The following is a 17,679-nucleotide window of genomic DNA, read 5'->3' on the forward strand; positions in this document are numbered from 1 at the left end:
CTAATTGGATAAATTAATTAAATAGAATTCATGTAGGATTCTAATTTCAATTAATTCGTATCCTACTAGGATTACGATTCCTTTTCCATAACTCTATAAATAAAGGCCTAGGGGTCATTATTTATACACAAGTTTTAAGTATTCAAAACAAAGATTTTTAAGCAGAAAAATCAGCCAATATTCTTGCCTACCTAACCGAAAATATTAGAACCTTAAGGGCGATTCTAGTTGGTCAATCTTAAGGCGGATCCGGACGTGCTGTGGACTATCTACGGAGGGACGACACTTGGAGTCCTAAAGACTTGTTCTTGTTCGGTTCGGGCGCAGCTAGGGAAGGCACGCAACAAAGAGTATGCATCTAAACTATGCTAAATGATTATGTGTAAATAATATGTTTCCTGGCTTTATGGTTTTTCCGCATGATTTATGAACTGTCATATGAATCATAACCTAACAGTGGTATCACGAGCCCCTTATTATTTTCATAATCTAAATTGCATGAACATGGTTAAATATTACAAATTTGCAAGAATTAAAAGGGGTGATTAATTTTCGTAATTGTTAATTAATTGCAAATTGCGTTTATTTAATTATACGTACGCAGTTTTTCGGCAGTTTCTTCGTTACTCATCCGAATTGAGTGATTTTTGTGTCAATTCCGCATGTAAAAGGCATTCTAAAATTTTGACAAAAATAATATTTTTCTGCCGAACCCAGAATTCTCAAATTCGAAGCCTAACTATGACTTTTCGAAGGTTTTAGTTTTTCGAATGCAAAATTTCGTAAATTTAAGATGTTAAATTAAATATTTGCGATTCTTGTTGATAAATCTTGAATTTTTGATTGACCTACTGCATATGTTTAACAAGTTTGAATGCCTAGTCTTGTTAATTATGCAATCTAATTTGTAATTATGATTAATTTGTTGAAAATTAGAATAATTTAGAATTAATTTGATTTTCATAATTAATTGTAATTTAATTAGAAACCTATGATTAAAAACCACCATAAAAATTGTAAATTTACGATAAATTTTAAATTTTTATGACCTAGACTTGAATCCATAACAATCGGAAATCAATTGGATAATAAATTTTCGATTTTTCGCCCTAAAATTATGAAATTAATATTATTTATTAATTTGTCATTAATTTTAAATATAAATTTTAAATTTTTATGCGATTCGTCATAAAACTTGCACGCACAAAGCAATGGACGCTTCGTGTTACCCTTAAGGGGTGTTGTATAATGCGGGCATGCGACGACGAGCAAGGGAGCTCGTCGCCCGTGCGGCACGAATGCAATGAGCAAGGGCGTAGTGCACGAGCACAAGGCAGCAGCCCTGCCTTGTGTCGTGTGCCACGAGCAATGAACGAATGGGCATGGGCGAAGGGCGAGCCAAGGCAGTCGCGTGTGGGCAGCAAGCGAGCTGCGCCACAACGCGCGCTGCCTCGCACAAGAGCGCGCAGCCTCGCGCGCAGCGAGCGCAAGCTCGCGTGCCACGAGTGCTGCGCCCAGCATTACTCGCGCGCACAGCGCGCGATGTCGCCCGCCCAGCGAGCGATGTCGCGCCCCAGCGAGCGATGGCTCGCGCGCACAGCGAGCGATGTCGCGCGCCCAGCGAGCGATGTCGCGCGCCCAGCGAGCGATGGCTCGCGCGCCCAGCGAGCGATGTCGCGCGCCCAGCGAGCGATGTCGCGCGCGCGCACTGCGAGCGATAGCTCGCGTGCGATGAGCGCTGGCGCGCGCAGCGAGCACAAATGCGTGCGGAGGCTTGCGATAGGGAAGCAGCAGCTATGCGACGAGCGCATGGGCTGCGCGCACATGGCCAGCAATGGCTGTGTGCGTACGGTCCATGGGCGTGCAACGCGTAGGGTGTTTGCGTTACGATTAGATCGTTTTGAATGTTTAATTTGAAAATTTCAGTTCACGTAATTTTAATTAATTTTAAAATTAATAATTTGAATTATTTTCTTGGATTTTAATTTTGAATATTATAATTATAATAAATGTTATTTATTCTAATTATTTTACTAAAATTAAAATCATGAATTAATTTAAATACGACTGAAATTAAATTAAATTTTTGGATTCAATTATAAATTGATATGAGCTTTAAATTTTAATTAAATTTGTATGTTTCCGGTTAGACTAGAAATACATTTTTATGTTTAAAATTGGTAAAGCATATGAATTTATTGGTTTAAGTGGGAGCGCTTTTTAGTCATAAACTCTTGATTAGGTCTACAAATCCTTAAGGTTAAAACAACTTGATTAGAATTAATAAGGACTGAATAATTGGTAGATTATTGGTGCCCTTGATTAATTGCTGCAAATGTTTACGTGATGCATAATGTGTTTTACTAACCAGCTATGTGGGCCATTCATGATAATGAATGGGTGAATGGTATATATTGTATATGTACTGTTTTGCAGGTTATGAAGTGACTAGTATGGCCCAAATAGGATAGAAAATATGGTCTGCGTACCATTAATTTGAATGTAATTGGTCTAAAGTACCAAAGTTATTTTTCAATTCAAATATGGTCTGCGAACCATCAAATAGTTGTAATTAGTTATAGCTTATCCTATTTGAAGAAAATGGTGCCTCCCACGGAGATTTTCAAGACGGACTTTGAAGTCAAAGCTTCAAGATGAAGTCGGGCCATACTAGATCACAAATATCTTATGCATGTTTTAAGTTATTTATTGTTTTAAATATGTCTTAAAATGCATGAGATCAAAAGCTTGATTATGTTGCATGATTAAGGATTTTAGTTCACTTAAAATCTAACCAACATAGTAAGAGCCTTAAGTTCCAAACTTAAAAATTGAGTTAAAAGGTGCCATGCCAAAATATACACTTGCTTGGATATCCTTTACATCAATCTAGTAATAGTTTTCGCTCAGCGAGGTGTTACTTATTGGTCCTAAAGGGGCAAGGTACACAAATAATTGTGAGTACATGTTAGTTTTGGTGAAACTCAACGATATAAGTAAGGAGTCCTTTTATGTCGTGGCAAATTCGATAGGTTTACCTAATAAGTTCTTAGACGTACCTATCAACCAAGAATAGTTTCTAGACTATTAGCAAAAGGCTTTTGCTTACCTAAGATGTTCTAGGATTAAGTCGACAAACTGTGCTTAGTTCTTCAATGATTTTAGGATCTTGGAATCATTTTATTCACACCTGCCGGAACACATAATTTGAATAAAATGCTTAATAAACACTGAATTATGCATGTATGCTAGAATTTAAGTTTATTAAGAGAAACTGTGAATGGTTATTTATTTGTTTATTCTTTTCAATTGTAGTTTTTAATATGGCAAACAACAATCAAAACATCATCATGGGTTCTGAGCTTATGGTCAAGCTGAACCTGACAAATTTTCTTGAATGGGAAGCTAAGCTAGTTGAAATAGTCAAACTCAATGGACTTGAGTATGTACTGTCACATCCCATGCCAAGCTACTATGCCAGAGACATGACCCCTGAGAGATTTTACGACTGGGATGCGGATCTCAAAAAGGTTATGAGTCTCATGCTGAACAATATCCCTGATGATTGGGCTAGAAGGTTTGTAGCCTATGAACCTTTTACGCTCATCAAGAATCTGAGGGATATCTGTCGTGGAAGTACGGAGGACAGGGACCTGAACGTCCATGAGTTGATTGAATCAATGTCTGGTCTAAAGGTTAGTTCTCCCAACAGGTGTTATAGGATGGAGGTCCAAGAAACACATGTTCAGCTCCTTCGCACTAAACAGAGGGTAGGCGTCCCACTGAGGTTCCATGTGGATCTTATGTGTTCATATTTTGATCGCCTAAGTCTACTAGGAACACCAATAAGCGAAAGGATGGCAGTCTCTGTCTTGCTCAATTCACTACACAGTGGGTTTGGTCGCTTCAAGCAACTATACCTAAGTGAACCAAGAGAAGAAACAGTTGCAGAATTTATTCACCTTGTCAGAAAGGCTGAAATAGTACTGGACTGTGAAGCCAAAGATTTACTCAAGGCTAGAAAGAGACCATTCAAGAAAGGTGGAAAGTCCAAGGGCAATGCTAAATCAAAGCAGGACAAGTCCACATCAAGCTGTCTTTATTGTGATGGAATAGGCCATTACAAAAGAGAATGTCCAAAGCTAAAGGAAGATCAGAAGAACGGAACAGTCGTTCCATCTTCAGGTATTTTCGTTATAGACTGTATACTTGCTAATTCAACTTCTTGGGTATTAGATACAGGTTGTGGCTCACACTTATGTTCCAATCCACAGGGACTAAGAAGAAGTAGAAAGTTAAGCAAGGGTGAAGTCGACCTACGAGTGGGAAATGGAGCACGGATTGCTGCATTAGCTGTAGGAACTTACTATTTGTCGTTGCCCTCCGGGCTAGTTTTGGAACTGGAAGAATGTTTCCATGTTCCAAGTCTTACTAAAAACATCATTTCAGTTTCTTGCTTAGATGCTAAGGGATTTTCCTTTATAATAAAAGACAATAGTTGTTCGTTTTATTTTAAAGAGATGTTTTATGGATCTGCTAGATTAGTCAATGGACTTTATTTATTAGATCACGACAAACAAGTATATAACATAAATACCAAAAAGGCCAAAAAGGATGATTCAGATCTCACCTATCTGTGGCATTGTCGATTAGGCCATATAAACTTGAAACGCTTAGAAAGACTTCAAAAGGAAGGAATTCTAGAACCATTTGACTTAGAGGATTATGGTAAATGCGAATCATGTTTACTTGGCAAAATGACAAAGCAACCTTTCTCTAAAGTTGGAGAAAGAGCAAATGAACTATTGGGTTTAATCCATACAGATGTATGTGGACCAATGAGTACAAATGCTAGAGGTGGTTTCAGCTACTTTATCACTTTCACTGATGACTTCAGTAGGTATGGTTATGTCTACCTAATGAAGCATAAGTCTGAATCCTTTGACAAATTCAAGGAATTTCAGAGTGAAGTAGAGAATCAATTAGGCAAGAAGATCAAGGCACTGCGGTCTGATAGAGGCGGTGAATATCTGAGCTATGAATTTGATGACCATCTGAAAGAATGTGGAATTCTATCAGAATTGACTCCTCCTGGAACACCACAATGGAACGGTGTGTCAGAACGGAGGAACAGAACCTTGCTAGACATGGTCAGGTCAATGATGGGTCAGGCCGAACTTCCATTAGAATTTTGGGGGCATGCACTAAATACAGCTGCACTCACTATAAATAGAGCTCCGTCTAAAGCTGTCGAAAAGACTCCATACGAATTATGGTTTGGAAAGCCTCCAAATGTGTCTTTTCTTAAGATTTGGGGATGTGAAGTATACGTCAAACGATTAATTTCAGACAAACTTCATCCAAAATCTGACAAATGTATCCTTGTGGGCTATCCAAAGGAAACAAAGGGGTATTACTTCTACAATACATCTGAGAACAAAGTGTTTGTTGCTCGAGATGGTGTCTTTTTGGAGAAAGATCACATTTCCAAAATGACAAGTGGGAGAAAAGTAGACCTCGAAGAAATTCGAGTCGAACAACAAACTCTAGAGAATGCTCAAGATGACATTCAAGATGAAACTCAGAGATCTTTAGAAGAATCTGGTGAGAATCATGGTCAATCTAGAAATGTTACCCCGCGTAGATCGCAAAGATATAGATCTCAACCGGAAAGGTACTTGGGTATTTTGACGAACGAGAGCTATGACGTTCTATTACTTGAAAGTGATGAACCTGCGACTTACAAGCAAGCTATGACGAGCCCTAGCTCCAAGCAATGGCAAGAAGCCATGCAATCTGAATTAGACTCCATGTCTGAAAACCAAGTATGGGATTTGGTCGATTTGCCAGATGGCTACCAAGCCATTGGAAGCAAATGGGTTTTCAAACTGAAAAAGGACAAGGATGGGAAACTTGAAGTTTTCAAAGCTAGATTGGTTGCAAAAGGTTACAGGCAAGTCCACGGTGTGGATTACGATGAAACCTTTTCACCACTTGCAATGCTAAAGTCTATTCGAATAATGTTAGCAATCGCTGCATATTACGATTACGAAATATGGCAGATGGATGTCAAAACTGCTTTCTTAAACGGCGTTTTAACAGAAACTGTGTTTATGACACAGCCTGAAGGTTTTGAGGATCCAAAGAATGCTAAAAAGGTATGCAAGCTAAAGAAGTCAATCTACGGATTGAAGCAGGCATCCAGGAGCTGGAATATACGTTTTGATGAAGCAGTCAGTGACTTTGGTTTCATCAAGAACGCGGACGAATCTTGTGTATACAAGAAGGTCAGTGGGAGCAAAATTGCTTTCCTAGTATTATATGTCGACGACATATTGCTTATCGGAAATGACATTCCTATGTTGAACTCTGTCAAGATTTGGCTTGGGAAATGTTTTTCGATGAAGGATCTAGGAGAAGCACAGTACATATTGGGCATCAAGATTTACAGAGATAGATCTAAAAAGATGATTGGACTTAGTCAAAGCACTTATATCAATAAGGTGCTTGATAGGTTCAAGATGGCGGACTCCAAGCGAGGCTACCTACCCATGTCTCATGGAATGACTCTAAGCAAGACTCAGTGCCCAAAAACACTTGATGAGCGTAGACGAATGAATGGGATTCCATATGCATCATTGATTGGTTCAATAATGTATGCTATGATATGTACACGCCCGGATGTTGCGTACGCACTCAGTGCTACGAGCAGATACCAGTCAGACCCAGGAGAGGCGCATTGGACTGCTGCCAAGAACATTCTGAAGTACCTGAAAAGGCACAAAGATGACTTCCTGGTCTATGGTGGAGATGATGAATTAATTGTTAAAGGCTATACGGACGCAAGTTTCCAAACCGACAAAGATGATTTCAGATCACAGTCTGGGTTTGTCTTCTGCCTCAACGGAGGAGCAGTAAGCTGGAAAAGTGCTAAGCAAAGCACCATTGCGGATTCTACAACTGAAGCGGAGTACATTGCTGCACATGAAGCAGCAAAGGAAGCTATATGGCTAAGGAAGTTCATAGGAGAACTAGGTGTAGTCCCCTCCATTAAAGGACCAATAGCCCTGTATTGTGATAATAACGGAGCTATTGCACAGGCAAAAGAGCCTAGACACCACCAGAGAGTCAAGCATGTACTTCGTAGATTTCACCTTCTACGAGAGTTCGTTGAAAGAAGAGAAGTCGAGATAAGCAAAATTGGAACTGATGACAACATATCAGATCCATTAACTAAACCTCTGCCGCAAGCGAAGCACAACTCGCACACTGCAGCTATGGGAATCAAGCATATTGGAGAATGGCTTTGATGTCTCTGTTTAATGTTTTAAAGTTTTAGAGTTTAAATCTTTGTAAAACATTATTGGTTAATCATTCACAATAAATGAAAGGAATTCATTTTTCCATTTAATTTGTGGTTTATTAAATGATGAGTCCCTTCAACTTGACGATATATTCAAGATAGACTGTCAGGACCAGTCCTGTGACTAAGAAATGTCTATCAAGTGAACTTGAATGTCAAAGGTTGAAAATGGTCCCTAATCGGAGTTTTCTATAAAATTGGACGCATAGAAAACGTTAGACGATTAGAATGCAAGATGACTAGTAGTTCTGTTTCTTGAACTATGTGGACATGGCAATGTCATAATCATTTGCATAGATACTTACTTTGGGAAGACTAGTATCGGACAAGACCTATGAAACTTTACTGTAAGAGATGAAAGTCTGTCATAAGTAAATTTCATTAAATTATTAGACACTAAATCCTCAATACCTGAGTGATTTGAGATTACTTGTTTGAGAACTGGTTGCTTTGACGTTGACCAACCGTCGCACCGTAAAAGGAGGCTATAAAGGCAACGCTCAGGTAATCACCTATCAAACGAAGTCTAATCTCAAGATCGCAAGATTGGGATTGTCCTCCCATAAATCGGGATGAGATGCTTAAAAGTTGTACAAGGCCACTCGGAGAGCTAGAAACTGTGAAATGCATGGCCGTGCTCGGATGAATCATAGGCTATGATTATCTGTTTATTTGATCAGTTGAACTCTGAAACCGAGGAACGCCTCTGGACATAATAAGGATGACAACTCTTACCTTATGTTCAAGAGCAAGCATCGAGCGACAAAGGAATTAGGAAATGCACACTTGTCCCTAAGGACAAGTGGGAGACTGAAGGAAATAATGCCCTTGGTCCAAGTATGCATTCTATGTTAAGTCTAATAAATGCGGTTCAGTATTAATTAACAAGTTAATAATTCAGTGAGATCAAGTGAGCTGAATGCCTAGCTAGAGGCCGCTTCAGTTCAAGTGGAATTAATGATATTAATCCACAGCTTACTCTTGACTGAACCCGTAGGGTCACACAAATAGTACGTAAACGGATCAAGTATTTAATGGCATTAAATACTCCATCTATGAATATTCGGAACCGACGGATCTTGGTTTCAGTGGGAGCTAAGATCGTCACAAGCAAGAAATGAATACTCCGGAAACGATGATATTGCCGGAAACGGAAATATGGATCGTATCGGAAATATGAATATTATCCAAGTCGTAGATGTTGCCGGAAACGGAAACATGGTACGTATCGGAAAATATTATTGGAAATGGAAATATTACCAGAATCGGAAATATTGCCGGAAACGGAAATATTGTCAGAATCGGAAATATTACCGGAATCGGAAAATAATTCCGGAAACGGAAATATTAAATATTTGTTCGAAACGGAAATTAATTCCGGAATCGGAAATATTAAATATTGTTCGTATCGGAAATAAATTCCGGAACTGGAAATTTAATCGGAAGCGTATCGTACGAATTAGCATCGGACGAGGCCTGCCGGACGAAGGCCCAGCACGAAGCCGGGGCCATCGTCCAGCAAGCACGCGCGCCACAAGCCCAGCCAAGGCAGCGCCCAGGCCTACCGCAAGGCAGGCCCAGCGCGCGCCAAGGCCACGGATGCGTGGGCCGCGCTGCGTGGGCTGCTGCTCGCACGCGCATGGGCAGCCCTTGTGGCTGCCGTGTGTGTGTGTGAGTTTGTGCTCATGCGTGATTCCTAAATCTACAAGAGTTAGTGTATGATTAAATTCCTATTCCTAATTGGATAAATTAATTAAATAGAATTCATGTAGGATTCTAATTTCAATTAATTCGTATCCTACTAGGATTACGATTCCTTTTCCATAACTCTATAAATAAAGGCCTAGGGGTCATTATTTATACACAAGTTTTAAGTATTCAAAACAAAGATTTTTAAGCAGAAAAATCAGCCAATATTCTTGCCTACCTAACCGAAAATATTAGAACCTTAAGGGCGATTCTAGTTGGTCAATCTTAAGGCGGATCCGGACGTGCTGTGGACTATCTACGGAGGGACGACACTTGGAGTCCTAAAGACTTGTTCTTGTTCGGTTCGGGCGCAGCTAGGGAAGGCACGCAACAAAGAGTATGCATCTAAACTATGCTAAATGATTATGTGTAAATAATATGTTTCCTGGCTTTATGGTTTTTCCGCATGATTTATGAACTGTCATATGAATCATAACCTAACACTTCCAATAATCTACAATATTTCGTAAATTCAATAAAAAATCCGAAAATTTTCGACAGCATACAAAAACATATTAATCATGCTAAAAATTACTTTAATACATAAGGCTCATGATACCACTGTAGGGGAATACAGTTAAATACATATTAACATGTGCGGAACAATCCCTAAAGCAAGGAAACATGTATAAAGCATAGATTAAGCAAACTTACATTCGAAGCGTGTTTTCCCTAGTTTATCGATTCACGAACACGAACAAAGAACTCCAATCTTCGTTCCTCTATTTGGTTCACCGACACGTTCAAATGCGTCTTGAGATTCGTAGCTTAGACAATGCTCAAGAGTGTTTAGCTTTTGGGAAGAGCAGTATGAACGGAGGCCAAACTGAACTTACGTAATATTAGAATTAAGTTAGGGTTGGAAAAACATTAATTGTGTGTTGTGTGTTATAACCCTTAGGTTATAATGTGACCGGCCAAGGCACAAGGCCTCAACCGGCCACAACACACGCACACCCGAAGCCCACAGCAGCACGCGGGCATCGCAGCCGTGGGCCTTGGGCCTCGCTGCTTTGCCTGCTGCCTTGCTGCACTCCGCGTGCGCACACAGTAGCCTTGCGGGCTGGCTCCTCGCTGCACGCGAGCTGCTGGCTTGTTGGGCCGGCAGCTTCGTTGCGGCTCGTATTCTTGACCAACGCCTTACGACTATTATTTATCGTATCGTACTTGACGAATCACCGTCGTACGATACGATTATTCGTTTCGCCTAGCTTACGAATATTCGCGATACAATATACGATTACGATCCAATGTCATATCGTATATTTATGTTTTTCCGAACTAATTCCCGAAAAGCTATTAAATGAATTTCCGATTCATTTAATCCGGTGATCTGTTACATGCCATTGGTGTGACCTTATAGGTTCAGTCAAGAGTAAGCTGTGAACCTAATATAGATTAGAACTCACTGATCGGAAGCATTGCTCCAGCTAGCTGTTTCGATCACTTGATCTCACTGAATTAATTGTTCGTAATTAATCTGAACCTTGGTATTAGACTAATGCACCTTGGGTGAATGACACATTTCCTTCAGCAACATCTTATTAATCCTCAGTAGCAACATAAAACACTGATTTAGTGCATGACAAAGAAGGTATGCAGGAAAAAAAGAGAATGATAATTCAGAAGAAAAAAAATCGAATAAAATTATAGAAAACAAAACCCATGTGTTACTATGTTGGGCCAGGCAGCACGCGGGTTGTATATATATATATATGTCAAAGAAAACATATGTTGTCAACAAAAAACATTGATTCAGTGCATGGAAAAATAGGTATGTAGGAAAGAAAGAGTGATAATTCAGAAAAAACATCGAACAGTTTATAGAAAACAAAACACATGTGTTATTAATATGCAATTATTAAAGATTTAGTCTTATTTAATACAGTATCAAAGTTATCTTTAGTCTCGCATGAATGCATCAAGTTACAATTACTTTTTCTTTTTTCTGTTTTCTTAAATGCATGCTTCATCCATTTATCATGTTGTCCTAGAGGGTCGAAATCCTTTATCCCGTTCCCATGTCCCATACAGTGTACCACTATTTTCTATTGGTCCACATCACATACTTGCTTCTTTTTTCAGTTTATTGTTGGGTTCAAATTGGAAAATACTCCAAAATATATCGTCTCCGATCATCCACAATTCAGCGCTCCACTTCCGTCAATAAATGAGTACAACTATCTCCATCTCCATCTCCGACAAATCGTGGCCACCGCCAATCTTCCATCCTACAAATTATCTCCAAATCTACCCCTTTCTACAAAAACAAAAATCTAATGTTAATTATAAAATCCACAATCTCCCCTATTTTTCTATTTTTCCAGATTACCAACCACGATCGTCACCAAGGCCGACCGTACTCGAACAACCTCTAGATAAGGCATCGGAAATTATGGAAGAATCATGTATTCGTGTGTGAATTTAGAGCGAAGTTGTGATGGAAACTATGTATTCTAGATAGTTCCGTAGATAGCATATGTTTTTTGGTGCTAAATTATACATTCAGATTATTTTTTGATGTGAAAAATTAAGAAGGAATTAAATAGGTTTATAGGTTTGATGGTGGTGTTGGCCTGAGATTTTAAGAACGCAAGTACTAAATGCAGTATAAAAATAGCTAAATATAGGATGACTTAATGACCTTAATTTAAATCGAAGACCAAAACCTTTCCTGTTTTAATTCTTGTACCTCTCAAAGTCTCCATCCACGTTCTTCACTCTTCAAATAAACAAAACTCCTTCTTCGAATGACCTTTATGCCTCCATTGTTCTAAGTATTAATATTAGTTAATAGCATATGTCAAAATATTTCCGAATCTGCGTTGCATTTGCGCGCGCACACACACACAAATATTAAAAAAAAAAAAAACAATTCGGAAGTCGAACAGTGGTTCCGGGAATATCTTCCGGAAGTCGAGCAGGGGTTTTGGGAATAACTTCCGGAGGTTGAACAGATGTTCCGGGAATATTTTCCGGAGATTGAACATGGATACCGGTTGACTGTTCTCACAGCCCGCAAAAGGTTCCGACTATTGCTTCCGGCAATTAGGACGCCATTTTCAATTCACATCCTCTCCGTCTTCTTTCTCTCTTCCGCTCATCTTTATGATCTCACTAGCTTAGTACACTTCTGCTCAACTCCATATGAAGACACTTAGACACCTAATAAACAACCCACCCTCTTCCTTCTCTTCTCTTCTCTTCCCTCCCCCGATGGCAACCTTACCTCCATTGCTAAAACATCCATTGTCCACACTTTTCCAAAATTTCAATACATATTAAAGCAATATTGGAAGAAAGGAGTTTGGATTCTTGGCCAAAAAAGGTCTTGCGTTATAAATTTTATTTCAATTTTTTATCGTTTTAAAGTAGTTAGTATGTTTTTTATTCTAATTGGAAGAAGAGGAAACTAACTAAAAAAATGTGTAGATTAGAAAAGGTCAATTTAGGAAGAAAGAAAATTTAAATAATATTTAGTTATCCTACATTTAGGGAAAACTCTATATGCATTTACGCTCCGTTTGGTAGGGCGTAAACGTTTTCATTGAAAACGATTTTCCCCTTTTCAATCATTTTACGTTGTTTCGTTGGGTAAGGGATGGAAAACAATTTTCCATGACTCTCTCAAAGGTGGAAAACCCTTTTCCATTTGAATGGGAGGGAAACCACTTTTTCTTCTTTCCTCCTTACCTCCCTCTCATTTCTTCCCCTCAATCTTCACCATCTTCTCCCATTTTCCTTTAAGGTACCAAACAAAGGAAAACTAGTTTGGAATTGTGTTTTCCCTTGAAATATGTTTTCCATGGAAAATCATTTTACAATGAAAACGTTTTACGCCTTACCAAACAGAGCCTTAGTACCCAGAATGCAGAAAAGAGAGAGAAAATATGACAACTTTGTTATTTCATTTATTAATTAAAATATAAAGCGGGATAAAGTTGATGATCGATATGGACCAATAATATCAAGTGGTATATGAAATGGGACAAAAGAATGTCAAAGAGGATAAAATAAAGTTTGTTTGTGAATTCTGATCGATCGTTAGGGAATTTATTAATGCCATATAATCTAGGAGTGTTAATTAGACGAGATGAGACGGTACTCGCATTTCTTCGAGCTCGACTGGGTCAAGAGAAGAGTCTCTAGTGAGCTTGACTAGAACTTCATCTATGCTCGAGATAGAGCAAGTCAGACTTGATCAACTCATAACTAGACTTTAAAAACAAGTGAATAAATTAAAATTTTAGATATACATTTTCACATTTTTTTTAGGAGTTACGATTACTATTTCTAAAGGTACTTTATTAGGAGTTACAATTCCATTTTTAGTAAATTTTACATACCACTCCCTAATGTTTTTTATTATTTCCTACTTCCTACTTCATATGAGACCCATTTTTTGTTACTTTTACACCCCACTCCCATTTTCTTGATTAAAAAATTTGCACCACTTACTTTTCTTCTATTTCTTTATTGTCAACTATCTCACTTCGAAAATGATAAAGGTCGCAACATGCGACCTTTAAGGCGTGTCACAATGATGACATGGCATGCTTATGTGTCATGATTTAAATTGGAAACTAAAATATTTAACTTATATAATCTATTATACATGTTACAAAAAAGGTAGAAAAATCTTAATATTCTGATTTGTTTCCTTCTTTATATCGATAATCTCATTTACATATTTTCATAGTAAAAATATTGAATTGGTAGTAAAAATATTCTGATGACGTATAGCCTACGTGGCGCCTAAATGTGCCAATTAAATTGCGACACATAAGATTGCGACAACTAAAAGTTGTCGCAACTTGTGACCTTTATCATCACCCATCTCACTTAAATCATTATTATATCAAATTCAACTAATCTTCCTTAATATTTGTGCCGGTCAACGTCAACGTAAACTCCTAAAAAAGTATGGAGGGAGTACTCCGTAATATTTTTTAATTTTCCTTTCAATTCATCGTTTCGTTTAGTTTTGTTTACTCATCGTGGGTGGTTTTTGCGCACTTGTTACTGTCCTTTTCTGATGACGAAATATAATTTCTTACATATGTCTTAGCGACTTGTTGAAGACGCGTTAACTGTGAGATTATCTGTATGAAAATTGTGAGAAATGTGGTTGTCATTGAGGAGAATTACTTGTACATCAAAGTTACATTTCCTTTTCGTTTTTCTAGTTTTTTAGTGCTGGAATGTTCTCAAAGTAGCCCGAGGTCTGTAGATAAGTTTGATCACGTTTTTTCTACCTTATCATTTAGCCAAAAACAGAAGGCAACATAAACAAAAGTAAAGTGTGATTGTGTTCCATTATTAGGGTATTAAATCTTTCATCATATCAATTCAAATTTGATATCTAATCTAAAGATTACTCCCTCCGTCCCGGAATACTTGACCTGTTTTCCTTATCGGGTCGTCCCTTAATACTTGACCTGTTTCTAAAAATGGAAATATCTAACAATATTATATTATTTCTCACTCCACCCCTATTAACCCACCTACCCCTACTCCATACAAAAAATAATTAAAAATTCAACCCCTACTCTCCCCCAACTTTACCCCTTTACACATTTCCCACTAACTACATTAAAATAATACCCCACTATCTACTACTACCTATTAAATTAAATAAGTCAATTCAAGTCCCTTAAACTCTGTGCCGGTCAAACCGGGTCGAGTATTCCGGGACGGAGGGAGTATAAACAAAGGAAGCATACCTTTGATTTGTTGATCACCTTCAAGAGAGGGGAGTCCTTTATTTTACTTACTTGAGTTCATGATTGCTAGTTTCCCGGTGCATAGTTCCTAGCTCTGCACCCATTTCTCTCCAACTTTCCTCACTACAATACTGACAACAATATCACCATCATTCAAGCTACACCCTCGAAAATAAAAGGAAGCATAAGGAACAAAAAAAGTAGGCAAATATTGCGCGGTATTTTATTAAAATTAACTGAAACACACCAATGGCGATCATCTAACATGAGTAGGCACTTCTCATGTACGTAGTATCATAAAACTATATTACAGAACACTAGAACACTAGAACAGAGAAAGAAAAAGAATCCTATCAACTTTCCTGGAAAACCAAGCAGGTCTTAGTGTCTTACTGTAAAGAGCATACTACCACCAGCAATGAATCCTAAAATTGTTCCAATCCCAAATCCTAACATATTGATTTTCCACATACTTATATTTGTAATAATATCAACAAAATTATTTGCTTCTTGTTGGGATACTGGTGTCCCTGGCTGATGATCAGGAACATCCCCTTCTCTGCAAGCGGCTGGCAGTGGTTCTCCACATAAACCGGGGTTTCCTCCGTATGAATTGACTGGGAATGTATTGAACTGACTGCCTTGAGGGATTGGCCCAGTGAGCTGGTTCTCTGAGACGTTGAACACTTGAAGAAATGTTAGTCTCAACAACTGTGGGGGAATTTCACCCTCCAGCCTGTTGAATGATAGGTTTAAGAATTCGAGTGAAGTTAGGTTGGCTAGTGATGGAGGTATGTGACCAGTGAGGTGGTTATGGGAAATGTTAAGGCCTATGAGTGTAACAAGTTGTCCAATAGAGTTTGGGATATCTCCACTGAATCTGTTGTTTGAGAATTGAGAAATCCAAGGTTGCGAAAATGGTTAAGATTCTCTCATAAGTCACTTCTAATCCTTTTACTGTTATCACAAGAGAATCATGATAATAATCAGTAAAGCTGCCTATATACTGGTTACCATTATTATGTCCGCCACCGTTATTCCCCATCATTGCTTTGTATTTCTCAATGTATCTCGTTGGCAGCTTCCCATAGAACCGGTTCCCAGAAAGATCGAGAATTTGCAGCTTGGGAAATGGATGTTTATTCACCTGTCAGATATCTCTAATTGAGCCTTGAAAATTATTCGATTGAAGAACAAGGACTTTTAACTCCGAAAGAGTATCTAACCAGTGAGGAAAGGTATCTTTGAATCTGTTTTTCCCAAGATCAAGTACTTGCAAACTCTTACACCTTTTCAAAGATCGCGGTACCGATTGTTATTCAAATCCATGCTTTGTAAGTTGCAGTTTTCTGTGAATTTTATTGGAATTTCCCCATGAATTTTGTTGGACCGCAAACTCAAGACCTGGCCATTAAAATTTCTTAAACACTTAGGTATCTTGTGATATTCCAGTAGGAACACTGACAAGAGGGGGGGTGAATTGTTTCGTTGAACTTAGGGTGTTCCTTTGCGGAATTTAGAAATTAAAGGAACAACTAACAAATTAGTACGAAGAATGTGAAAACTGAGGAAACTTCTTGATCCTTATCAAGAAGCGAAAACCTCAAACTCTTTTATATATTGTAATCGCTCGAATACAACACACTCAATAACTCGAGTTCCACTTGAACACGAGTTCCTCACAGCAATCCCCGTTGATTACTGTGCTTGCTCCTTTCACACTCTCTCGCTGACTTGACTCTAAGTCACTTTAAGGATCACTCAACCCTTACACTCAAAACTCAAGGATCACTTGATCCTTAACCCCACAACTCAAGGATCACTCGATCCTTAACCCCACAATTACAACTCGAATTATGAAAACTCTAGTATTCAATAAAGCTTATGTACAATAAAGGAACTTTAGGAACACGCTCTTTCGCAAACTGACTTTTTATAAAAACTCTTAAGTTTTTTAGAAATATTGCACGTTGTCAGTTGTGATTTGAGAAATGAAAAACCTTTTCCTTTTATAGAAGAACTTTCTTGGTCAGTTTCCCATGTTCCCCTCAACGGCCACTAACAGTTACTGGGAGCAGTAACGTGCACGTTGATTGAGAGAAACAGGGAGACTTCTTCAAACCACTTTTAACACGTTCAATTTTAGAGAAAATAGTGGGAGTAGTTTTAGGAACAAGTAAAAACCTTTTCTTGGAAAACAAGGAATTCTAAATCAGAATCCAATGTTGATTTTCTCAAAATCGTTTTATTTATTTTCCAAAAGATTTTCCTTTATAAAACTTTATTTTATTTACAAAAACTATTTTCTCAAACATATTAAAACACACGTGTTCCTTTTGTTCCATATTATGCATAAACGTTATTAAAATACTTACATAAAATCTAAACATAAACTCATATGTTGTAGCTTCTATGTTGGCACCTTTTGAAGCATCACCTGAATGCTTCATACATTGTTCCTTCTCCGGAACTTTGATGATCTTCATACTATATGAGGAGCACCCTTAATAACTTGCTTTAGGATCAGTCGTTGAGGATCAGCCTGCTTTAGGAGCAACCGTCTTGGGAACAGCCGTCTTAGGAACAGCCGTCGTGGGAACAGTCGTCTTGGGAACAGCCGTCTTAGGAACAGCCGTCTTAGGAACAGCCGTCGTGGGAACAGTCGTCTTAGGAACAGCTGTTCCCGCTGTCTTGGGAACAGCTGTTCCCGCTGTCTTGGGAACAACCTTCATATGCAGACTTGATCGATTCTTTAGAAATTCCATGCATTGCTTAGTGTTTGTTCCACATGCTTAGTTTGTCCTACTCAGGCACTCCCTAACTTAGCATTCCAAAAACACACTT

This window comes from Spinacia oleracea, chromosome 5, assembly GCF_020520425.1.
Source record: "Spinacia oleracea cultivar Varoflay chromosome 5, BTI_SOV_V1, whole genome shotgun sequence".
Taxonomy (NCBI): domain Eukaryota; kingdom Viridiplantae; phylum Streptophyta; class Magnoliopsida; order Caryophyllales; family Amaranthaceae; genus Spinacia; species Spinacia oleracea.